Consider the following 25,872-nt stretch of genomic DNA (forward strand, 5'->3'; position numbering starts at 1 on the left):
GATTTCAACATATGACTTTTGGGGGACACACATTCTTCTAAATATTTCACATGAACCACCTCTTTATATCTTTATAGCAATCTTAAAAAGGAGGTGCTATTATTATTCCCACTTTACATGTAACAAGGTGAAGCACAGGAAGATTAAGCAGCTTGTCCAAAGTCATAGAACTGGTAGTGCTGGAGTCAATATTTAACCTCAAGAAGTGTGGCCCCTGAGTCCATGCTATTGAACACTAAACACACTTCCTCTCTGATGGAGGCATATGCAGGATATTCTGTGCGTGAAGGAAAGTGTGTTAAGAATTTTATTTTGGATGTTAAGTTGGAGGTGTAAAATATCAAAGTTTATTTTTCGCTGGAGACAATTGGATATTTGGATTTAGAGGCTGGAAAATAGATGAAAGCTAAAGACATAATTGAAATTTGCATATAACTAAAGCAATGTGAGTGTATTTTCAGGGGAGAGTACTTGGTCCATGTTTAGAAGGCCCTAGTCTGGGAGCCTAACACACAGTGAATGGACAAAGGGTAAGCCAACAAAAGAAAGAGCAGGAATGGCCACAGGATTACTAGACAACGGAGAGAGTTGAATACAGATATCAGGATAGAATTTCTAGAAAGAGGCAGTGAGGGTGAACCATGCCAAGTGCTACAGGGAAGTTACGTAGGACTGAAAATAGGTGGTTGAATTTAGCAACTGGAAGGTTATTATTGATTTGGGTGAGAAAAATTTTTGTCTGACAGTGAAGATAGCCATACTATAAAAGGTTGAGAACAGAAGGTCATGAAAAAAGTGATTAATAATTTCTGTTTGAAGAAGGTAATTTATAGAAGAATGTTATAGTTTGTTAATGCCAGATCATCAGACAGAACTTGGGGAATAGTTTTTGAGAGGGAGGGAATGCAAGAGATCATTGCAGCTTCCATTCTTACAAAGGAACAAGTTAGCCTGAGGATTGGGGGTAGTCAATCACAGTGTCTGTTTCTTATACTTCAGTTCCATCAGAAAGCCACTTAGCAACATATCCATGATACACATTCATTCATTAACTCCTTCATTCTCATTTATTCAAAAACGCTATTAAGCACCTGCTGAGTGCTAGGTATGTGCAAGTGTGGTATGTGTTCAAAGGGTTGGAGGAGGAAATGAGTGTTAGGAGGGAAGGTTGACATGGTAAGCCTCCCTGGCATATAACGTTGATCACAATATTATAAAGCCAGAGAGAGCAAAAGGACATTGCTTGTTCACTCAACTGTGTCAAGTCCAGCAGGGCTAGAGTATATAAGGATTCATGGGACACAGCATTATTATTGGCAGAAGAAGGAAAGTCCAAATCAAGACATGATGATGGTGGTTAGCTTGGATCAGACTTTATTTTTAAAAAATTAAAAACTCTATATCCACATTACTATGTTTTAGGATAAGTACTAGCAATACAAACACGTTATCACGTTATCTTTCTCTCTCTGAAAATCTGCATAACATCATATTTATGAATGTGAGATGCATATTCCATACAAAAGTAATTTTATTTTCAAGTTTTAGTGTCCTCAAGTTAATATTTCAATATTTTATCTTTTAATCTTTCTTATTGGGAACAGTTGTCCACTGTGTATGAAGATAGCATTGTTTCCCATGCAAAGCTGCTGGTTGAGATCGTTCAAGGAATAGCAGATTTCTCATTGGATCTCGAGCCAGTTCAGGTGATGTAACTGCCTGTGAAACAAATGTACTGCCATGTACTGGGGAAACAGCCTACATTGCAGTGAATGCAGCTCTATGAACTCTCTAGAGCAATCATTTTTCAGGAAGAAGAGTTGAAAAAAATAAAGGAAAAAATGTCATAAAAAGGAAAAGTAGAATGAATGGAAGTCAGAGAAAGGCTAGGGAAGGAGGAAGAGGGAGAGGGGTCAATAGGAAGTCCTGGAAGAGGAAGTGCAGGATGAGAACCTCTTTGTTATAGTTGGCTTCAGCACTACATATTTGAAAAAACATGAAGCGCTTATTTTGTTTCTGGTTTTCCTATTGTGGCAGGTGGTATGTGAAGTGTTAATTTGTTGTAGATTAAAACTTGAGACACTGAACAGCATGTATTGTTTCATTTTCCTGTGACACCCCTTGCCCCTAAAGACAGAAAACAGGGGGATTCATCATTTGCTCTAGGACAATCAGCACAAAACGACAGAAAACTAATACAGGATTTTCAGCATCTAATGCAAACTGTGTATGCATTTGTATGGTTTAGACATGAGAAGGATCCCTGAGAAATGTGGAGGAGAAGGGAAACTGACATGTTCTTTAATGGAGTCATCTTAGAAGCTGCTTACCACAGCCCCCATTTGACGATGGGAAGAAAGGTGCTTCAGGGTGTACTCCTAGCTTCATGAGACCCTCTCACAGAGCATGACATGCACCACTGTGATTTGGGGGACACAATGACAGCTACCTGACTTCTGGGTTGGTTGGTTTATTGATAACTAAGAGGCCATGTTGGGAGCCAGTCTCAACTTCAGCAAAGGCGGAATGAATGATGGAAGGGGAAGATATCTTGAGATGACCCCATTCAAGAGGACTTTCAGCCAGGAATGAGGGGAACACTTCAGAAAGAGTTTGGGGATGGATTTCCAAGTGCAAATGCTGAAGATGAAGGGCTGTACTTTGTAAGCTGTCAGTCAGTTGGAAGAAGGCATTTCCAACTCGTGTTGGAAACTGTCATCAAAAGTTTCCATTAAGGCAGATATTTCTGAGAAATCCATAAAAGCACCTTATGAGAGAAAACCCAGAAGACCAGATTAAAATCCTTAGGACCAGTCTCTTGGGACCTTTACTGACCCCTAACGTCTCTGTTGAACCCCATTTACACATTCTGAAGAGGCCTGAAACTAGAGCCAGTAGGAGAGAAACAATAAGCCAGCATATTTCACCTAAGATAGAACCAAGATGAGAGGTAAAGATGTCTTTAATTGGCAAAAAGTTGAGAATATTAATATTGGATTTTGTTGGTCATGTTATTAATTACATATTATTCAACAACTAGTGTTAAAGGGAAAGGTAAGAGAAAATAGAATTGTTTTCTGTTAGTATCCTACCAAGTCTACCTCATCCAATAAGTTGGTATTCTTTTATAACATCAGTAAGTATCTTATTTTACATCTGAAAGGCAAAAAGAGTGGTATAATGAAAAGATCTCTCAAATTATAAAAGAAGAGATTGGAGTTTGAGTATCAGATTTCATCATTAGTTATGATGCCTCTCTGAACCTTAATTTCCTCATATATAAAACAAAATCATCATTTCCCTGTTTCACTGAGCTTTTCTAATTTCTAGTTTTAGATTGTTTTATTTTTAATGTACTGAAATCTGTTGGGAAAAAAATCCTGTCTATGATGCCATTTTAGACTGTAAAAGTATTCAGTGTAATTATTATATCTCATCCATTACTCTCACCTTCTAGTCCCTGTATATGTGCTCTTCATCCATGAACCTACTATATTTGTTTTTTTGTGGGAAATTGGACCATATTTCTTCATTGTGTCTTGTTTCTGCATTCTGCATGTGTCATCTTTGATTTTGTTGAGTTTTGTCCTAAATTTTAAAAACTACAGCAACTTAGCCATTTACCAGGGGCAACAATTTTATATATATACTGATTAACCTCTGATTAATCTCTAAACACCTGGCATCCATTTCTTCCCTCTTCCGACCCCCACCCTCTCCTACTTCGCTCTCTTCCTCCCTTCTCTCTGTCTCTTTCTCTCTGTCCTTCCTCACTCTTGACTTCTTCAATGTTCAACGTTACCTTCTAAAGTATTGAGAATGTCATCTGGAAAGATTCATTCCCCTCAATCTCTTCCTTGCCTACTTTTTTTCACCAAATTGTCCTGATTCTCCTTCAAAGTGATTTTGTAATCTATTTGTCCATCTTCTCACCTCACTATGATACTTTTGTATCTTACCTAAGTTATTACCACAGATGATAATAGACTTTCTTATCTCTCAGTTTTCATACTCCAATATGTACTGATGTGATATTTCTAAAATGCACTACTAGTCCTGTCATAGCCTGGTTTAAAAACTTCGTATTTTTCCACATTATATTTAGGATGGTTTCCAGCTTCTTAACATGCGTGACATTTGAGGCTGTTTACAATATGACTACTATTTGCCTTACCAACTTCATTTCTTGTCATTCTCTAGTTTCTTGTCAGATCGTTTTGCTCCTTTTCCCATGATATGCTACATAACTTCACATCTGTTGGTTTTTCCTCATGCTGTTCCTTCCACCCAGGTCCCAGTTGCCCATTCTTTTCTTATCCAGTTGTTAAATTCCTCTTCCTCATATTCTGATCAAATATAAAATATCCAATACCCTCCTTTACCAAGCTTTTCATATAACTTTAAGCAAAATTAATCACTTACTGCTGTGTTTCAATATACCTTCCAAATCCCCATTTCTCTTTAGTTGGTGATCTCTGTGTTTCCCTAGAGATCATCAGAGCCTGCAGACTGAAAATAGGTTTGTTCACCCTTTTAAAAGGAAATGCTCTGAGTTAGTTATTAAAATAGCTGATGTATTTTTAGGGTTTACTATGAACCAAACACTGAGGGCTTTACCTACGTTTTTCTTTTTTTAATCCCAGCAATACTCCACTGTTAATTTCTAGAAGGAAGAGACTTGGTTTATTCATTATAGGTACCCCAGCATTTGGAACAGTGCCTGGCATCTGCAGATGCTCAAGAATTCTTTGTTGACTGACGGAATGAAGTAATGAATGAACAAAACAGCTCTGCAAGGAATGGACTATCATAATTCCCATAGGGCAAATAAGGGACATGAAGCAAGTAAATTTAAGTGATTTGATTGTTACACATAAAATATGTTGTAGTTGAAAGCATGTCTGCTAACACCACAGTCAACACTTTTTAAAAAAATTGAGGTAACATTAGATTATAACATTATATAAGTTTCATGTGTACACATTATAGTTTGACTTCTGTATACACTACTGTGTGCTCACCACCAAAAGTGCAGTTTCTATCCATCACTGTACAGTTGAGCCTCTTTACCCATTTCACCCTCCTTCTACCTCACTTCTCCTTGGTAACCACTAATCTGTTCTTTGTATCTACATGTTTGCTTTGTTTGGTTTGGTTTGGTTTGTTCATTTATTTTTTATTTTTTCATATTTCATGTATGATTAAAATTATACAGTATTTTTTTTCTCCTTCTGACTTATTTCACTTAGCATAATACCCTCCATCTACGTTGTTGCAAATGCCAAGATTTCACCATTTTTATGGCTGAGTAGTATTCCATTGTGTGTAAATGTCTACATATAAATATATATGGACATTTATATATATCTCACATCTTCTTTATTCAACAATTGAATATCTGTTGATGGACACTTAGGTTGCTTCCATATCTTGGCTATTGTAAATAAAGCTGCAATGAACATAGGGTTCAATGTATCTTTAAAAATACTGTTTTTTATTCTTTGAATAAGTAACCAGAGTAGAATAGCTTTTTAAGCTTTAAAACAATAGTGCTCTATCCACCTGGGCTGGGAAACGGCAATTATTTTAGAAGCAGCATTTGGAAAGGAAGCAGCACAGATATCAGTACCTACACAAAGCAAAACAAACAACAATAAAAGATACCACAACACTGCCACCAACACTCTAATCAGGATAAAGAAGATGTGGAAGATGTAGAAAGAAGAAGATGGAATATTACTCAGCCATAAAAAGAATGAAATAATGTCCTTTGCAGCAATATGGATGGACCTAGAGATTATCATACTAAGTGAAGTAAGTCAGACAGAGAAGGACAAATATCATATAATATCATTTGTATGTGGAATCTAAAAAATGATATCAATACAAATGAACTTATTTACAAAACAGAAATAGACTCACAGACAGAAAACAAACTTATGGTTACCAAAGGGGAAAGGTGGGGGGAGGGATAAATTATGAATTTGGGATTAACAGATACACACAACTATATATAAACTAAACAGCAAGGACCTACTATATAGAGCACAGGGAACTATATTCAATATCTTATAATAACCCATATTGGAAAATAATCTGAAAAAGAATATATATATATATATATACACATATATATACATACATATATTATATATATACATATATATATCTGAATCACTTTGCTGTACACCTGAAACCAACACAACCCTGTAAATCAACTATACCTCAATTTAGAAAAAAAAAAGAAGTGAGATGTAATAGCTGCAGGGATTTTCAAGTGAATTTAATTAATGCCCATCAAAATTCAAAATTAGAGCAATGAGTGAGTAGGATTTCAGATACCGCTGCTACACCAAGGGAAGGTGCTTTGTAATTCATAGCATTCTATGTATCAAGTAAGGATCTGTGTGTCAAGTAAAGGCTGGGCTTTATGATAAAAATAGGCATTGTTCTTTCCACTGCAGTAAAAAATGTTTAATTGCATTTTAGCCATATACCATAAATACATAAAAGATATATCTAATTATGCCTTCAAATATTTTACTGTTTTATACTCCTCAAATACTAGGATTTCCAAGCAAACTAGTAGAAACATTGCATAAAAAATATTATCTTTAAAAGGAAGAACCTATCTCACATATTTAGAGGTATTTGAAGTTTTCAGAGTTGAGTGCTATAAAAAAGAGATTTACTTTCAATTTATTTTAAAAAGCATGGAAATCCTAGTTGCTTATCAATAAAGTGGATCCCAGTGAAAAGCTATATTAATCAAGAGATAAAAATAAGCTCCTTAGATACTGAAACTGTCAAAAAGTTTTTGAGAGGTGCCAGTTTTGTTATTCTTCTTTAAACACATTTGTGCCTTCAATAGCATAGTAGAATGATTACGATCACAGCTCCAGACCCAGAGCTGCATTAGTTTAAAGCACAGCTCAGTCACTCAATGGCTGTAGTATTTCCAACAAGTCACTTAACCTCCCCGGGCCTCAGTTTACTCATTCGTGTAAAGGTAATAGTATAACCTCTACAGGTTGTTGTGAGGATTCAATGAATTAGAAGGCAAAGCACTTAGAGTAGTGTCTGTCATATGAAATCAGTTAGTAAATTTGGTTATTATTGTTTTTGAAGGGGGGAAAATCAAGAGAGAAAAAAAATGTAGTTCTCATAGCAATCCAAATCTCAGTGTCTGCTTTTACCTACTCAGATTTGTTTATGCATTAACAAGTGAGATAATTTTACAAGTGAGGCACCGTGAAAGGTAGTGGGCATGCAGAAATGAATGCAAAGTGGGCCTTGTCCTCAAATGACAAGTCATACAGACTCAACAATCTGTAGTAACATCGGCACTCAGAACGGTTCGGAACTGTTTACGAAACCTCCATGAAATTCTATCTGCTGACATGAAAATAGCATTCCATTAATTTTGATAGTACTCTAATCTCTTTTCTCTCTTATTCATAGCAGTCAGTGAAATGGGAAGAACATGCACTTCCTACCTGCTATCAGCGTTGTTCCTTATTTCATTCATATCTCCAGAATGAGGGGGCACTTAGCCAGGTCTCTGAATAATGACTCTCAAAGAACCTATGTAATAGTCTTATACTAAAATCAGGAATTTTGTCATTTCAGAGCAAAAGTTGGTTGTCTGTTCAAACTTTCAGCAATGCAGGTTGGGAAGCAGAGACTATATTCTATGTAATGCCACCAATCTTGCAATTTAAACTTGGAAAGTTTGATGTGTGAGTCACGTTGGGCTTTTGGGTAGCGGCTCTTGGACTCTGTCAAAAGGGTGGCTTTCTCTTACCTGAAAACACAGAAGTAGAATTTGGTGCCTCAAGTCCAAGTCAGAGGGTTTCAACGGTGTGCTGTGTTCTTCTATGACAGGCCAGATCTTGAGGACATTTTATTGCATGAACCAGGAACTAGGAACTTATGTAACGCTGGCCAGGGACGTATTTTTCACAGCTCATCATAGCTTGTCCACGTCATACTTAAGATATTGTATGTTAGATTTGCTTTTGCCAAAAGCAAATCTCTGCATCACCAGAATTGTATTGTTTTCTCCTCTCTGCATCACCAGAATTGTATTGTTTCAGGACTTCCTCTATGGTGTTGAGATTTTATATAGTATCATAATTTTTGTGCATTCTGTGAATTTTAAACTTGGTTACTTTGTAGAATAAGGGCATAGGGAATGTTGATGCAAAATACACTAAGGACATCCAAAATTCTCCTTCACCCGCAAAATGATATAATCACACATGAGGTCTGTATAAAAATTCTTTCTACAGAACAGGGAGAGGTCTTGCATTTCACATTTAGCTACCACTGAGAATATGCTAAAAGCTTTTTCTCAAACTGTCATTTCTACAAATGTCAGGCTTACAGACACACCATGCTCCAGAAACTCACTTTAATTTTCATAATAACTAAGAGCTTGTCACGTGCTAAGTCTTTGGAACTATTTTCTACTCAATTCTGCAGTAAAGAAAACAGGAAGCTCTCCCCAAGTCTTTTCTATTTTCCTCCCCATGTCCCACAATCAAAATACACTATTTTATATCACACAAAAAATGTTTTGAGTATTTTAGGTCTCCTATGATACATTATTTTGTGTGATTTTATTCCCATTTCTAGAGGCTTCTTTTGCCTTGTTCCTTAATAGCAGCTTCTTATTAGAAACATAACTCCGTCTCTCTCCTGAAAAAGCATGAAATTTCTGTATTAATATTTATTTTGCAAAGGAAAACAAGGTATTAAGGAGAGACTATGCCAGCTTTACATGTGGATAATGTCCAGAATCTTATGTATAAGTCATCAGTTTCCATGTAGTTTTGATATTTTTCTTCTTATGACTTCTAGAGAACACTGGTTTAAAGATTAGGTACCTCCTCTTTCTTCCTGGGGATGAAGATTAAATAAGGAGCAATATTGATCCTGAGTTTGTATTTCTGAGAATTTTAAGGCTTTATGTCCTTAATTAAACATTGCCGTTAGAGGAACAGATACTCCTGAGTTACAGGCAATTATGCACAAGTGGTTTTATTTACAAAGCAATAGGTGGCATATGTTTTAGGAATGTTACCATGACATTGCTTCTCAATTCCTGGTTTGAATCTCTTCAGTATCTTCAGTGACTACCGAGGGACCATCTGCTAGCCCATCGCCTATAACCAAAGTCTGGCTCCTGGGAAAAGGTGAACCACCACAAATAGGACAGCCATCAGTTGCAGATGGCATTCATAGACAATATAGGTATTTTAAGAAGCCATCTGATGAAGGATCTTGGCTTGGCAAGCAGATATTCTATCCCAGTAGTTTGAATCTACAGTGAGTGGTGCAAAGAGTCAGGGTCAGAGACTACACCATTCCAGGGGCAGTGGAGGTGGCAGCAGCATCTTTGTTCAGTGGCAGCAGTGGCAGCACCCCCCTGCTGTCCAGTGTCATGTTACATTGTGACAGTGGTGGAAGTGACAATGTTAGTGTCATTCTCACCAGCTTGTTCTGAGGCCTGAATTTGGTGGTGTTTCTGGCCACTCAGTTTTCCTTTAGTTCCTTAGACTTAGCTTAAAACTTCACCCAGCTCATGGATTCTGGAAACCAGCCAATACACTTGTAACACATTCATTTCTGCTAAAGGAATATTGCAACACGTTGGAGCAGGTCTACTCAAACAATCTGCAGTGAAGAACCAGATTTTTTTAATCTGGAATTTTTAATTCCAAATCTGTCACAGATTGATCCTATGCTGAATTAAAAGGGCGGGAACTATATTACCAGGAAAATGGAATTAAGAAAAAAATACATAGAAAATCCTGAGCCCCACTTTTTATTATTAGATTCATTAGACCTAAAATTCAATGTTGCAGTAATGTTCAATGGCTGTAAACATTGCTTTTTTTTTTTTTTACATCTTTATTGGAGTATAATTGCTTTACAATGGTGTGTTGGTTTCTGCTTTATAACAAAGTGAATCAGTTATATATATACATATGTTCCCATATCTCCTCCCTCTTGCATCTCCCTCCCTCCCACCCTCCATATCCCACCCCTCTAGATGGTCACAAAGCACCGAGCTGATCTCCCTGTGCTATGCGGCTGCTTCCCACCAGCTATCTACCTTACGTTTGGTAGTGTATATATGTCCATGCCTCTCTCTCACTTTGTCACAGCTTACCCTTCCCCCTCCCCATATCCTCAAGTCCATTCTCTAGTAGGTCTGTGTCTTTACTCCTGTCTTCATTTCTAACTGGTTACTCTCAATTTCTGTGCTTTTCTCACTGTCCACCAGAAACTGGCTGTTCATGGACTGGCAGACCACCATTCCATAGTACTGTAGTGAGAGGACAAAATTTAACACTGAGCCTGAAACACACTTCTAAATATTTAACAAATGTGAAAGAAAGAGGGAAAGGGATAAGGAGGAGGGGAATAACAAGTAAAGAGAGGAAGAGAGAAAGTTGAAGAGCCATAGGATTAAAAAAGTTAAAGGACTGGAACCAATACTATAATAGACATTGATAGGCACCTGAGACAGAAGAGTTCACTAGTACCCTAATGAGATGATTGGGTCAGGATTAATACTCAGTGTGGTTATGTAGTTATATCTAGAAATATATCTACATCTTCCTACTATCATCTTACTTTGGTCTCCCAAAATGTACACGTTTTGTTGGCAATTGACACATGACTTTAATTCAGAACAACTCCCAGCTTCCCCAGAATCTCTTCTCATGTATTTCTGGGAGTTCTCACCTTGTGTCTCATTCATGCTCATACTCATGACTAGATATGGTGGGGTATTTTCATTAGTAATTTATGCATGAGGAAAAATATATCCTTGGGAGAGTAACTATACCAACACAAGCCTGATGCAGCAACCAAATCTCAGATGGGTAGAACTAACAAAGCTGAGAACAGTTATGCCTGTTGCTTATGCCTGGGTGATTGTTTGAATCCTAGAAAGAAGATTATAAGTAAAAGTTAAAAGTCTTGTTTAGTAAACACAAGACATTGTGAAATAAACACAACACTTTGCTCCTCTTTGAAAAAATGTGCAGGAAAGCATTCTCCTTATCTTTCCCCCACAGAATACTGTAAAACTTTGACACCTTGAAGACTGGGTACACAGTAGGGGTGACTACTACAGGCAGAGATATTCTGTGGGTCCAGCAATGTCCAAGAGAAAGGAGAGAAGTGCTCAGATTAATGGTACTCTTGACTGAGGTGGGGAATTCCAGCTGAAATAGCGTCTTCCCGTTGATGAGACAAGTAAAATGATGAGTTTGAGTGGGAGAAGAGAAAAGAAATAAGGTACATCAATAGGGGCTGACCAGTCTTGTTTGTAAACCTACCCACTGAAGATTAGAACATAAATAGATGGGGTGGGGAGAAATTTGTCCAAGTTTCTCATTCCATGGTTTTTGGTTTCAGTGCCTGTATCTGTCTATCTACCTATCTATCTACCTATCTATCTATATATCTACCTATCATCTAAAATTTTATTTTTAAAGTCTTATATTAGAAGACTGACAGATATTATTAAAAAGAGGTCTTTGAATTTTGTGGAACCAACTGATATACACAGTCAACATGCCATGTGTAGAGTGGGAAAATCAGGGAAGCAATACAATGTGCATGGCGTACCTTGCAAACCAGGTTAGTTAGCATATGCTGTTCCTTATACATACAAATATTTTGTCTTGTAATGTCCTAGATAATTACAGTTAAAACTGATTGAAACATACATGTAACCAAAGGGCCTGGCAGTCTGAACATATACTGGTACTGAGACAGGTTTGGACATGCGTGATCAAGTAATGGTGACATGGGCTTCCAGGAGGCAGTTTTCATGAAGCAGTTTGGCGTTGCCCTTAAACTCTGACAAAAATAGTGTAGGGGAAAAAAGGTGGCCCCAAAATGCTAAACACGAGGAGAAATCCCTAGTCATTATAACAATCGAAATATCTCCTCACAGATTCCCAAATGCCTCCTTGAAGAAACTTTTATTTCTCCTTTATTCTACATATCCAGCTCTCTTAAGAGACAATGTGTAAATCTATGGTGTTTAAAGATTACTCAATATGATGATAGTTAATACTTATTGAGCACCTATTCTATGCCACCATTGTGCTAAGCCCAACACCTACATATTTCATTTATTTCTCTCAGAAAACTTTAAATTTCATGCCATTATTTTATTCATCTTACAGTTGAGTAAACTAAGGTTACAAATGTGAGGTAAATTGCTTAAATCCATACAGCTGGCAAGTGTTTAGTGTTTACATCTGAATACTGGATATCAGAGTACATAACCTGTAAAATGATCTTTAAAGGACAATATACTTCACTTAACATCAGTGGGGAAAATAAGGGCTGAAAAGGGAAAAGCATCAGAGCATTCCTTTCAGATGTTCCTTGAGTATACATACACCTTTACCAAAACACATGCTTTTAATATGAGCTGGGGATACTCTGCTGGTTTGAGCTTCAGGAAACCAGTAGGGCATTGAAGTTATGAGAGCAGAACTGGAATATAACAGATTCTATTCAAATTCTGGCTCTTCTTGATTTTAGGCAAAGTTATTCAAACTGCTTTGCTTTCATTTTTTTTTCACCTGTGAACATAGTAAGGGAGAGAAAACTTAAACTAGTGGGAAAACTATGACTGAAAGTCACAGCCCTGAGACATAGGACCTTAAAAGCCTGAGACTTAATTGGAAGATTATAGAATGCTCCCTCTCCTCCACGTCTTACCACCATTCCAACAGCACTCTGGTATAACAGGGTGGATTACAGCTGAAAGAGCTGCAAGCCATTCTCCCTGAGGTGAATTTAGGGAATCTCAAATAAAGAGGGGAGACAAAAATCAAAGACATTAAGGGAATTTGAGGTCTCTGACACATAACTACAGCAAACATTAAGCACAGCTGAACTTCTAGCACAGTTAACATAAATTCTCACATTAAAGTTTATTTACCTCAGCTCCTATTACCCAATTACAATATGTCCAACTTTCAACAACAACAACAAAAAGACTTAAAGGCATGGCAAAAAATAAGAAACGTACAATTTGAAGAGACAGATTGATAATCAAAACCAGACTCAGATATGGCACAGATAATGGAATTATCAGATAGAATTTTAAATAACCATGATTAATATCGTAAGGTCTCTAATGGAAAAAGTAGAGAACATGCAAGAATGGATAGGTATATTCTATTCACACTTCTTTAGAAAATTATGACAAAGAAAAATCTTGAAAGAAACCAGAGGAAAAGAACATCTCCATATAGAGAAACAAAGCTAAGAATTACAATGGACTTCTCATCTGAAACTATGCAAGCAAGAAGTGATATTTAATTATTGAAAGAAGGAAAAAAATTGAGTATTCTATATCCAACAAATTCATTCAACAGGGAAGGAGAAAAAAAATTTCTCAGTGAAACAAAAACTGAGGGAATTTTCAGCAGACCTCTCTGCAGGAAATATTAAAATAATTTTTTTTTATTTTTATTTAATTAGTTAATTTATGTTTGGCTGTGTTGGGTCTTTGTTGCTGCATTTGGGCTTTCTCTAGTTGCGGCGAGCAGGGGCTACTCTACATTCCAGTGTGTGGGCTTCTCATCATGGTGGCTTCCCTTGTTGTAGAGCATAGGCTTCAGTAGTTGTGGCTCACAGGCTTAGTTGCTCTGTGACATGTGGAATCTTCCCAGACCAGGCTCGAACTCATGTCCCCTGCATTGGCAGGCAGAGTCGTAACCACTGCACCACCAGGGAAGTCCTAAAAGAAATTCTTTAGGAAGAAGAAAAATAATATAGATCAAAAATTATGATCTACATGAAGAAAGAAAGACCATTGGAGAAGGAAAAAAAAATGAAGGTAAAATAAAATCTTTTATTAATTGATCAAAAAAAAACTGCTTGTTTTTACAATGCAATAGTAAATAGTTTTTACAGTAATAGTAAAAATATATTGGGTGACTATTACATATGAATAAATGAAATAAATTATAACAATGTTAGAAGAGACAGGAGGAAGGAATTGGAAATAATTAATTATGATACCTGCACTAGATAATAAAGTGGAATAGGTCATTTGAAGTTTGATATAGATTAATTTAAAATGGATACTGTAAGCTCTAGAGCAACCACTAAGTTAAAAACAAAAAGTTTAACTGATACTAAGAAAATATAATGAAGTCATATAAAATTCTTAATTAAAACCATAGAAGGTAGGGAAAGAGGGGTTAAAAAAACAAACAGGAAAAAGAAGCAATGGATAGAAAAGAGTTGCAAACATAGTAGATATAAATTCAAATACACATAATTACTTTAAGACTTAAAAGACAGAGACTGTTAGTGTGGATAAAAAACACCCAGCTATGTGTCACCTAAAAGAAGCACTATTTAACCATAAAGACTTGTGTTAAAAATATATATGCCATGTTAACCCTAATGTTTGAGAAATGCTAAAGTAGCTATATTCATTTCAGACAAAATAGACTTCACAACAAAGAAGGGATAAAGAAGGGCATAAATAATGATAATGTGGTCAATTCTCCTGAAGACATAACAACACTAACAAGAGTGTGTGAAACTACATGAGGCAGAACTGGGTGAAACTAAAAGGAGAACTAGACAAATGCACTACTGCAACTGGAAATTTCAATATCTCTCTGTAAGTAAATGACAGATAAAGCAGGCAGATAATTAGGATATTAACAACCTAAACATCACTATTTTTAACTTTACCTAATTGGCATTAATAGAATATTCCATTCAACAACAGCAGAATACACATTCTTTTCAAGCTTGTGTGGCGCATTCCCCAAGATAAATTGCATTCTGAATGTATATTATGGTAATATAGACCTTAACAACTGTAAAAAATAGAAATTACAGAAAATATATATTTTAGACCACTATAGAATTAAATTAGAAATCAATAACATAAACATAACCAGAAAATTCCCAAATATTTGGAAATTAAGCAACACACTTTAAATAACACATTCATCAAAGAATAAGTCTCAAAAGAAATTTTTCAAAATTGAAGTAAATGAAAATAGAAATACAAATATTAAAATTGGTGGGATGCAGCAAAAACAATGCTGCATCCCACCAATTAGGGAAATTTATAGTATTAAATGCATGCATTTAAAAAAAAAGAAAATCAAACATCAATAATTTAAGCTCCTACCTTAGGAAACTACACAAAAAAGGGCAAATTTAGCCTAAAATAGGCAAAAGAAATAATATAAAAAGTATAGGAGAAAATAATGGAGAAAATTAATGAACCCAAAAGCTGGTTATCTGAAAATATCAATAAAACTTATGACTCCAGCCAGCCTAATCAAGAAAAAAAAAAGAGAGAAGACATAAATTGCTAATATCAGAAATGAAAGTGGGGTTATCATTACTGAGTCCATGGAAATTCAAGGAATAATGGAATAATATGAACAATCTGTTATGTTCATACATTTGAAAACTTAAATATATGGACCAGTTTCTTGAAAGCCAAATGTATAAAAACTTACAAAAGAAGATATAAATAACTTTAATAGCCCTATATTTATTAAGTAAATTTAATTGATAATTTAAAACCTTCCAAAATGCAAAACACCAGGTTCAGAGGATTTCACTGGTGAATTCTACCAAATATTTAAAAAAGAAATTAGCTCTCTGCTCCTCTGCGTTCGACAGACGTATCTTTCTTGCAGTGCCAGCTGCGTCCCTGAGACAAGATGGTGAAGGTGGGAGTGAACGGATTTGGCCGTATCAAGAGCCTGGTCACCAGGGCTGCTTTTAACTCTGGCAAAGTGAACATTGTCTCCATCAACGACCCCTTTATTGACCTTCATTACATGGTCTTCATGTTCCAGTATGATTCCATGGCAAGTTCCATGGCAGTCAAGGCCAAGAACGGGAAGCTTTCATCAATGGAAAGGCCATCACCATCTTCCAGGAGTGAGATCCTGCCAACATCAAATGGGGTGATGTTGGTGCTGAGTATGTGGTGGAGTCCACTGGTGTCTTCACTACCATGGAGGAGGCTGGGACTCACTTGAAGGGTGGAGCCTAGAGGGTCATCATTTCTGCCCCTTCTGCTGATGCCCCCAGGTTTGTGATGGGCATGAACCATGAGAAGTATGACAACCACCTCAAGATTGTCAGCAATGCCTCCTGCACCGCCAACTGATTGACCCCCCAGCCAATATCATCCATGACCACTTCAGCATTGCAGAGGGATGGGCTACATCCTGGGCTACACTGAGGACCAGATTTTCTCCTGTGACTTCAACAGTGACACTCACTCTTCTACCTTCGATGCTGGGTCTGACATTGTCCTCAACGATCATTTGTCAAGCTCATTTCCAGTTAGGAAAATGAATTTGGCTACAGAAACAGGGTGGTGGACCTCAGGGTCCACATGGCCTCCAAGGAGTAAGAGTCCCTGGGCCACCAGTCCCAGCAAGAGCATGAGAAGAAGAGAGGTTCTCAGCTGCTGGGCAGTCCTTGCCCAAGCTCCAACCACCAACACATTGAGAGTTTCCCAACCTCCGCACAGTTTCCATCCCAGACCCCCTGAAGAAGGGGAGGGGCTTAGGGAGCCCTACCTTGTCTTGTCATGTACCATCAATAAAGTATACTCTTTGCAGAAAAAAAAGAAAGAAATTATATCAAATAATACCATACTTCGCAATCTCTTCCTGAAAACAAAAGCAGAAGGAACACTTCCTAGCTCAATCTATGAGGCAAGACATTGCCTTTGATGAAGATTCTTTGCTTGAGCAAACTTAAGTCAGGCTTCTGAACCTTCTCCTAAGCCTATTTGTACACTTCTCTATAAAATCCAGTTTTAGCAAGAACCCTGCTAAGTCACTTTAACCAGAACTCCCCCACCCTTGAAGTCTGATTACCAATTTTAAGACTACTATAAAGCCATAGTAATTGGTGAAAGAATGGACATATACATCAATGGAACAGAATAGAGAGGCCAGAAATAGATCACACAACTGTAGTAAATTAGTTTTTGATAAGGGTGCAACGATAACTCATTGGAGAATGAAAGTATTTTCAATAAACGGTGCTGGAGCAATTGGACAACTATATATTGAAAATTAACCTAGATCTTATGTCACACAAAAAATTAACTCAATATGGACTGCTGATCTAAATACAAAAATGCAAACTATGAATTTTCTAGAAGAAAACAAAAGAAAGTATATGTGGCCTTGAATTTAATGTTTTTAGATATAACACCAAAATTACAGTCCATGAAAGAGAAATTTTGATTAAGTTGGACTTTATAAAATTTAGAAACTTCTGCACTGTGACATGCTTTGGTAAGAGAATGAAAAGACAAACTACAGCCTTGGAGAGAATATTTGTAAAAAGTATATCTGATAATGTACTTGTGTCTAAAATATAGGAAAAAAAATTAGAACTCAATAAGAAAACAACCCAATGAAAAGATGTTTAAAATATCTGAATAGACACCTCACCAAAGAAGATATGCATATAACAAGAAAGCATATAAAAAGATGGTCAACATCATATGTCATTAGGGAATTGCAAATGAAACCATAATGATATACCAATGCAACCTATTAAAGTAGCTAAAATACAAAAAGAACTGCTGGTGGAAAGGCAAAATAATACAGCCATGTTGGAAGACAGTATACCAGTTTCTTTCAACGCTGAACCTAGTCTTACCATACATTTCAGCAATCACACTTCCAGGTATCAATCCAACTGATTTGAAAACTTTTATCTACACAGAATTCTGCACACCAATGTTTTCAGCAGTCTTATTTATAATTACCAAATCCTGAAAGTAACCAAGGATTACTTCAGTAGGTAAAATGATAAATAAACTATGGTACATTCATACAATGGAATGTATATTCAGTGATAAAAAGGAATGAGCTATCAAACCATGTGAAAACATAGATGACTTTTAAATAACAAGTTGTTCAGATCAAAAACAAATGGAAACCAGTCTTCAAAATTCCCTGCTCAGAAAAAAACAGTTTAGTCATACAAACCAAGCTTAACTTAGCTTCGTTTGCAAGACTAACTTGACTTGGGTCATTTCTCATTATGCCTCTGGAAATCATAAGAAAAATTTAGATATCTGAAATAAATAGATATATATGTATGTGTAACTGAATCTCTTTGCTGTGCACCTGAAACTAACACAATGTTGTAAATCAACTATACTTCAATAGAAAAGAAAGAAAAATTTAAGCTGCTTCCCAAAATGGATATGAGGTAATCACTAACCAATTCTCTATCATTTAAGAAAATTCTAATATTATAATCAATCACTGTGAAGAATAAACAGTCATTGCTTCCCACTGTGTAAACTGCTTTGTAACAATATATACTGAGCCTCACTCCATGTATTGGTTTGTGTGCTCTTGGTTCATGAATTGTCTTTGTTGTGTGTGCAAAATAAACTTACTAATTACTACTTCTGTGATTCATTGGTTTTACTTCTGTTATTTATGAACTTTTGACAAAATTAAAGAAGGAAGTTTATATAGAAAAGGTTTCATCATTGATGACTCATTTATATGACATTTTAGAATAGGCAAAATTGTAGAGGCAGTAAATAGATCAGCTGCTGCAGGAGTTTGGGGAAGAGGGGCTGAATAAGCCCACAGGATTATTTATAGTAGTGAGACTATTCTTTGTAACACTGTAATGGTGGATGCCTGGCACTCTACATTTGTCAAAACCCACAGAGCAGTTTGGCACAAAGTGTGGACCTTAATGTATGCAAAAAAAATCATTCAGGAGGTTGGGGGTTCCCTGTGATAGAATGAAAAATGTGACACAAGACTCTAACTGTATTAAAAATATATGACATACCCTCACTGAATGGAGTGAGGGAAAAGGTGTTGCCCTAAGTAACTTGGGAAATGAAGGGAAAATGTGAGTAAAGACAAAGGAACTACACAGAAGCACTGTGTTCTAGTTAATAAAGTTGTTTTCCATGAGGGTGCAGATTAACAATTCTGAAAGCACTATATATGTATACTGGAATTGAACAAATAGGTAAATGGATGGTGTTTCTCACTTTGAAGTGGGAGTTTATAGACGTGCAAGGGAAAAGGCTAGAATGATCCATTTGGTAATGGATTAGAGTTGGAGACATCAGTATGAATTCATGTTTAGATTAACATAGATAAAGATAGTTACATACAGGGATAATTATAGATGTGTATATATACCTGGACAAGTATATACACATATATTTCCATACTCTGTCATCTCTCAGGGCCTAAAAAAACCCTTCAGTAGCAACAAGCACATCTAACACCCAGATCTTGGTTTCTAATACTATTCTTCAGTAAAAGGAACCAGAGCTCATTGGAGAAATGACTGACTCTAGGGCTGGGGCAGGGAATATACAAGGTGAGTTAACTGACAGAGCTCTCAATGACTCAAGTGGAAATTATTTGAACAAATAAAGTAATAGATTATAATCCAAAGTATAAAATAAATTTTCACGAGTCTATAAGTGATTAAAAAAATAAATACTTGGGAGAGAATAGACAAATCTGTTCATATATATTTCAAATAATTTATGTAGATATACCACTGATGATGAACGGGAATACAATTCTCCACTTCTTCAATGTGGATTTGGCATACTGATTACTCTCCAAATAGTACAGTATTGAAAGAGGGAAAGGTGGGAAACATAACTATACAGTATAGAAACGTTAGAAACACCACTTCAGCCAGACGATCAAGGTTAACATCCACAGTGATGGGTCATGTTTATAGTATGTACCCAATAGATGATGTGATAATAATAATACTTTACATCTGTGTTCTCTCCCTAAGCCCATTGCCCCAGTCTAATTCTGAGAAATACATCAGACAAATCCCAACTGAGGGACATTCAACAAGCTACCTGACCAGTATTCCTCAAAACTCAAGGTCATCAAGGACAAGAAAAGTATGAGGAACTGTAACATCCAAGAGGAGACTAAGAAGACATGACAACTAAATGGATTGTTATATCCTAGAAAAAGAAAAAAGGATATTAGGTAAAAACTAAGAAAATCTGAATAAATTGTAAACGTTAGTTAATAATAATACATCAACTTTAGTTCATTAATTACAACAAATGTACCATACTAATGTTGGATATAAATATAGAAGAAACTGAGTCCAAAATCTTTCTACACAATTTTAAAATCCAAAATTTCTTAAAAAAATGTTTTTAAGATTTAGAATAATTTCATTTGGTGGCAAAACATTACCTGTTTACCATCTTCATTTATCCCACTTTAGTGTAAACACTTATATATTTTAATTTGGAAATATTATTGTATGATTGCAGTGTCCTGCTCTAAGCCCTTCCAGAGGGATTACAAAATATATGGCGTATGTATCCTATTGCCTTTCTATAATCCAAAATATTTGGACTTCCAGAACTTATTTCTCCCCGAGGGTTTTGGTCAGTAATTATGAATTTTCAGGGTCTATTCCATTGCATTATGTGAGAATCATACAAGATAATTCACATGACAGACTTAATCCAGTACCTGCCACATAATATACAACCAGTAATAATTTACAATTGTTATCCTAGTTGCATTTTCTAACATTCCGTGAATTAAACAAAGTTTCTTCTCTGTAGCCTGAAATCCTAGGTGGTCTCAGCTCTTTGGAAACGTTGGAGGAGATCTGGTACCTAAAAACAAGAAATATACTTTGCCAATGAGGACCCATTCCCACAATTATATATACCTTCATTATGTGGACATCAGACAGATATTGGCTTGTGTCCATGCAATTTAAGCCTCCTTGCCATTGATCGGATCTGTGTAATAATGCGATTGATTAGTTGCACTGTGCTGAGCTGAAAGATGTCCCAACACTGTGGCTTAATTTCCAGCTCACAAATTATGCTTTCTTCACAGATTTTAATGTGCTTTCACATGTCCTAATCCTAAATCTGTGAGGTAAAACACATGTCATCATGGTCTCTCTGCTCTTGTTTTTAGTGATATAATTGTGTCCTAACAGCTCTTCTTTCCCACAAGAGCTTTAAGTGAATAGAAAGCAGAATGAATCCATCTCGAGATCATCACCTTGTTTTGGTGGTGATCCAGGTGGCACCAGATTTATTTTCATTTAGAGATAACCAAACACAGTGAGGACATACACATTGTTGTCCTTTTTTGGAACCTGACTCAGATGCTTCCTTTGCTTCCTGTTTGGAAGCCCTGGTGTTCAGGGGGACTTGATATTGACCCAACACCCACACTTATCATCCAGTTGCCAAGAGTGGCCTGACTAGGGGACAGATTTTCCACATGTTTTTGACTGAACGTGGCAGTCCTGGTGTGCATGATTCTTCCTGCTCTGAAAACAAAATTCCTTTATTATGACTCTTTTCTTTCTTCCTTTGTGCTGATTGCCTTTTCACTATTTTCTCTGGTTTGCTATCTTTCCCTTGTTATTTAGTCACATTTTGACTTTAGGGCTCCCTCCATTCGGGAGTGAGCCCCCTTCAATATTTTCTTTTGAGAGAAGACGTTCTCTGGGAAATAAGGTGGGTGTTGACCTTATTTCTTAAAGATTGGTTAATTAGAGAAGGTCTAATTTTCTAATTGAGAAACTGTGCCCTTCAGACAGTTTTAAATGAATTATACAATTTTTTATTGTATTGGCTATACATGTGTATTACAGTAATAGAGAAGTTATTCACCTGGAAGACCAATCGCATGTCCATGTCTGCAATGTGAGGCCACAATGGCTTTAGCAAGTTGTACATGGAAACAGAGGAAGGAGCAACTACATGGATTGCTTTTAGTCCAATGACCATAACTCCTCCTTCTCTATGCCTCTTAAGCCCCTCCTCTATTCGATAGTTGGGAGTCTGACATTTTACTCAGTAGAACTTTAACCTAGGGCTTTGACACCTGTTATAAGTTATGTATTATTTAGAGTGAATGTGAATCTGAAAGTAAGCTTTAAAAAGTAGAGGAAAGAGGAAGTAAGAAGACATGGGGGCCTGAGTTGGTAGAGGTGGCATTGCCAAGAGTGAGGGAGGAGGTGATGGAAGGAAAGTTGGGGACGTAAATACCTGACTGCTTATTTTAAAACATGATGTCAGTCTACACTTCTGAAATTACCTTTGTTATCTGGCAAGCTTTATTTTTCTCCCACTTTCAGCTAAAAAAAAAGTATCTGTAAGTCATCCCAACAAGATCTGTTTCTGAAAGCATAGATTATTGCCTTTAAAGGGAGAAAAAAAAAAAAAAAAGACCATTACACTTGTAAGTGGCCTGAAAGTCTTCAATGTATTCAAAATTGTACCAGTAACTAAACCTGGGTCTAGACTTCAAATATGTGGACTGTTGACGATTATCAGTTTGGGTACATCTGGAGCTGCTTCAGTGATTTGCTATGATTATTCATTATTTTCTCTCTGTTCCCTTTTGGGTACAAAGAGGATCTTAGCTTTTTCCCTGTCTTTGATCTTAGTCTCCTCTGCAAATAAGACTACATGTGAAAAAAAAAAAAAAAGAATTTCTGTAAAAGAAAGAGTTGCCATCACTGCTAAAATCACATAAATAGTTAAATTAAAAATTCAGTCAATTATCCAGATAATTCATGTGAAAGAGCACCTTAGCCTTTGAAATTATTAGGTTAATGGCCATGGTTCTTTTCATTTTCCAAGAATAGATAAATTGTGGTGCCTGTTATAAAACTTTAATGCTCTTTTTTCAAATTTAACATTTCCTGTCAAAAGATTTTAGTTATGGATTAAAAAAGTCATACACCAAACCATATGATAAATTAAATTTGGTGATTTAAAAACTGAAATGTTGCTGTGATGGACAGATTGTTTAACAGGAAGATAAGATTTTGCCAACGCAAGAGAGAGGTCCCATGAGCATCTTTTTGGAAGCAAAGCATCTGTTCAGTTGGTTTATTTTTCTTCTTTTTAGATCTACCAAAAAGTAACTTTTTCAAGTGAAGTTCCAAGTGAGCTCTTAAAGGTCCACATCTCTGTTCATTTGTCCTTTGGAATTTCTGTTAATTTTTAGAGGGGATTCAGAAAGGTCTATAAAAAACATTTTTCAGTTTTAATTATTGTAAAAAATTCAAATGCCAAGATTAGTCCCCTTTGCTGCCACCTGTTGTTCTACCAAGGAAATGACTCACTGTTAATACTTTTTTTTTTAACCTAAATTACTCATCAAAATCATTATTTCCAATATTAAGATGAGATTCTCTTCTTGATACTTTTTTCTACAGGAAATCTTTTCATCTCTAACAGTTGGGGAAACAGGTTTTCAAGTACTCACTCATGACCATGCAGAGATTTAGATTTTCCTCTTGGCATATGCAGTAGACATTTGAGAAGGTTGAATAGACAAAGAACAAAGAAAGCCTGATTCCTAAACAAGCTCATCATACCCAAAAGAGCTTGTAAGCTAGTCTTTGTAAAGTAAAAGTGTTTAATTTAATGGCAGCACTCTTAGCCCTGTAAGTAAAATTTAAATTCAAGATCTCCTTCCACCCCCTCAGTTGCTGTGTATTGGGCACATGGTTAAAAACTGGAAATACAGACATGAATGTAACATGGTCCCAGACTTTGAGCATTTCAGAATTTAAAAGAGAAGATAGATTATATTGAGAGAAGGAAGTCCCTTGTTCATGTCGATATAGGATGCATTGGTGAAGAATCAGATAATCAAGATAGGAGACATTGATGGCAATCCTGTTTTGAAGTAACAACAGTGGTGATAGAAATGGAGAAGATGCAATGAAAGAGATAATTTAAAGATTGAGACTTGGTGACTAAAAGGTTTGGGAGAAAGACCATTTTATGTTCAGAGTGAAGCAAGTTGGAAGGGGGTGTTGGCTGCCAGGAAAAATGGTTTTTTAGCTGTGTTTCACTTACCAGGAGATCCATAAAACTACTCAACTATCTGAAATATAACCACCTCCCAAAAAACAAACCATGATAATAAACAAACAAATAAAAATCATACGGCAAACAGTTGAGTAGCTCCAAAATAGATATGACAAAGGTATCTTAAATTAAGCTCTTACATTCTATCCATAGTAGGCTATTTTTGTCTCTGGCTAAGATGATATTAACTCTTATTTTAGAAACAATTTTAACTTAATTAAAATTTTAATGCATGGAAGATGAGAAGCGGGAAATTAGGATGAGGAACAAGGTCGGGGAAATCATTTCTGGAGGCAGACATACTGGGAGCTGTAAGAGTCATGGCTGAGAGTTTAACTTTCTAAATATTTTAGATTTTGGATTTTTAAAATTTCACCTAACTTCATGTTTCAATATCACCCTCTTGCCTTTCTCAGAATCTTTTACCATTCACCTTGGCCTTAGATTGATGCTTCAACCAGGAGAGTTCACTTTGTGAATGTCCTGACTTGAGTTGGCGAGGGGTCTCCTGGGAAGAGTGCTGGGTTGACTGTTTCTTAGGTACTGGCCCATTGCATAATGGCCAACCACATCTTAACAACAACACAACAAAAATAATGCAAATATTTATCACTAAGTAGGTGCCAAGCACTGTTCTAAAGCTTTACATATCATTAATTTATTGGATCCTCCCCATTACCCTCGGAGGTAAATGCTATCCTTAAGCCTGCTGTACAGATAAGGAATAGAGCACAGAGATCACACATATAAGGAGAGGTGGATCCAGGATGCAAATCCAGAAAGTCTGGGTCCAAAGCCCATGCTCTTACCCACTACACACTACGCACTACAGCTTCTTAGCGATGACAGCTGGTAAAGAGCTTTTCCAAAGGGAATAGGATTATATTAGTCTCAAAGTATTCAAAGTTTGCAAAGTGTAGACAGCTAAAGCTAAAGATACTATGTCAAGGCTGGTATTTTTTGTTCTAAACCATCCTTTCGCTTATGGTGAAAACGGTTTACGCTATGGGTTTTTCTCACAGAATTGACTTTACAGGTAGATATATTAATTCAATGAATTAATCTGTCTCAGTAAATAGACTATACATCTACATGCTAGTGCTATGTGTTGTTCTTGCCAAATGACTCCTCATAATTTTCAGGGTTAATAAATATTTTATTGAGCACCCTGTGCTCCCCAATTTCTGATTAACATGTTATATTTCTTTAGGTGGATTTCCACATACATTATAAATATTAAATTACTCTTTATATATATGGAGTACCATATGATAAAAATATGATAGAAATAAAAAGAATGCAAATCGGAACATATTAGTGCACAGCATAAATTCATTGTTCCTTTAGTTTTTCCCTGCTAGATTATCTAAACTACAAAACCGATAATTGTTCATTTTATTTACTTATTTATTTATTTAATTTTTATTGGCGTACAGTTGATTTACAATGCTGTATTAGTTTCAGGTGTACAGCAAAGTGAATCAGTTGTACATATACACATTCTTCTTTTTTTTTAGATTACTTTCCCATATAGGCCATTACAGAGTACTGAGTAGAGTTCCCTGTGCTATACAACAGGTTCTTATTAGTTATCTATGATGACTGCTCATTTTAAAGAGGAAGCTAAAGCAAGATTTATTAAAAAGTAAACATCTTTTTCTCTTTTTTCTTCAATTTCTACTCATCTGAGTTATCTCATATTAACAGCCTGGCCTATGAAAGACAGGGAAAGAAGAGTGGCCAGTGAAAAAACAAAAACAAAACACAAAATCAATCTAAACTGATACCAAAAAAGAAAAAAAAATTCTCCCAACATTTGTGACGTATCCACTCAACTAAAATTGTGTGTGTGAAAGTGCTCAGAGAGGGAATAAAGACATACACCCCACACATGCACACACCCACACTTATATTTCACT

The 25,872-nt window shown here is 36.1% G+C and overlaps 1 long non-coding RNA gene and 1 pseudogene across 3 annotated transcripts in view; both read left to right on the forward strand.

The window, feature by feature from the left end:
• The window catches only part of LOC109548508 (uncharacterized), a 155,706-nt gene that overhangs the window by 65,527 nt on the left and 64,307 nt on the right, over positions 1–25,872 (forward strand). For all 3 annotated transcript variants that reach the window (XR_012327226.1, XR_012327225.1, XR_002174586.3), the window contains exon 3: positions 19,861–20,066. This is a non-coding gene — a long non-coding RNA (uncharacterized lncRNA). The remainder of the gene's footprint in view (positions 1–19,860; positions 20,067–25,872) is intronic.
• LOC109548507 (glyceraldehyde-3-phosphate dehydrogenase pseudogene) lies at positions 10,070–18,478 on the forward strand (annotated as a pseudogene).

Source organism: Tursiops truncatus, chromosome 17 (genome assembly GCF_011762595.2).
Source record: "Tursiops truncatus isolate mTurTru1 chromosome 17, mTurTru1.mat.Y, whole genome shotgun sequence".
In the NCBI taxonomy this organism is placed as follows: domain Eukaryota; kingdom Metazoa; phylum Chordata; class Mammalia; order Artiodactyla; family Delphinidae; genus Tursiops; species Tursiops truncatus.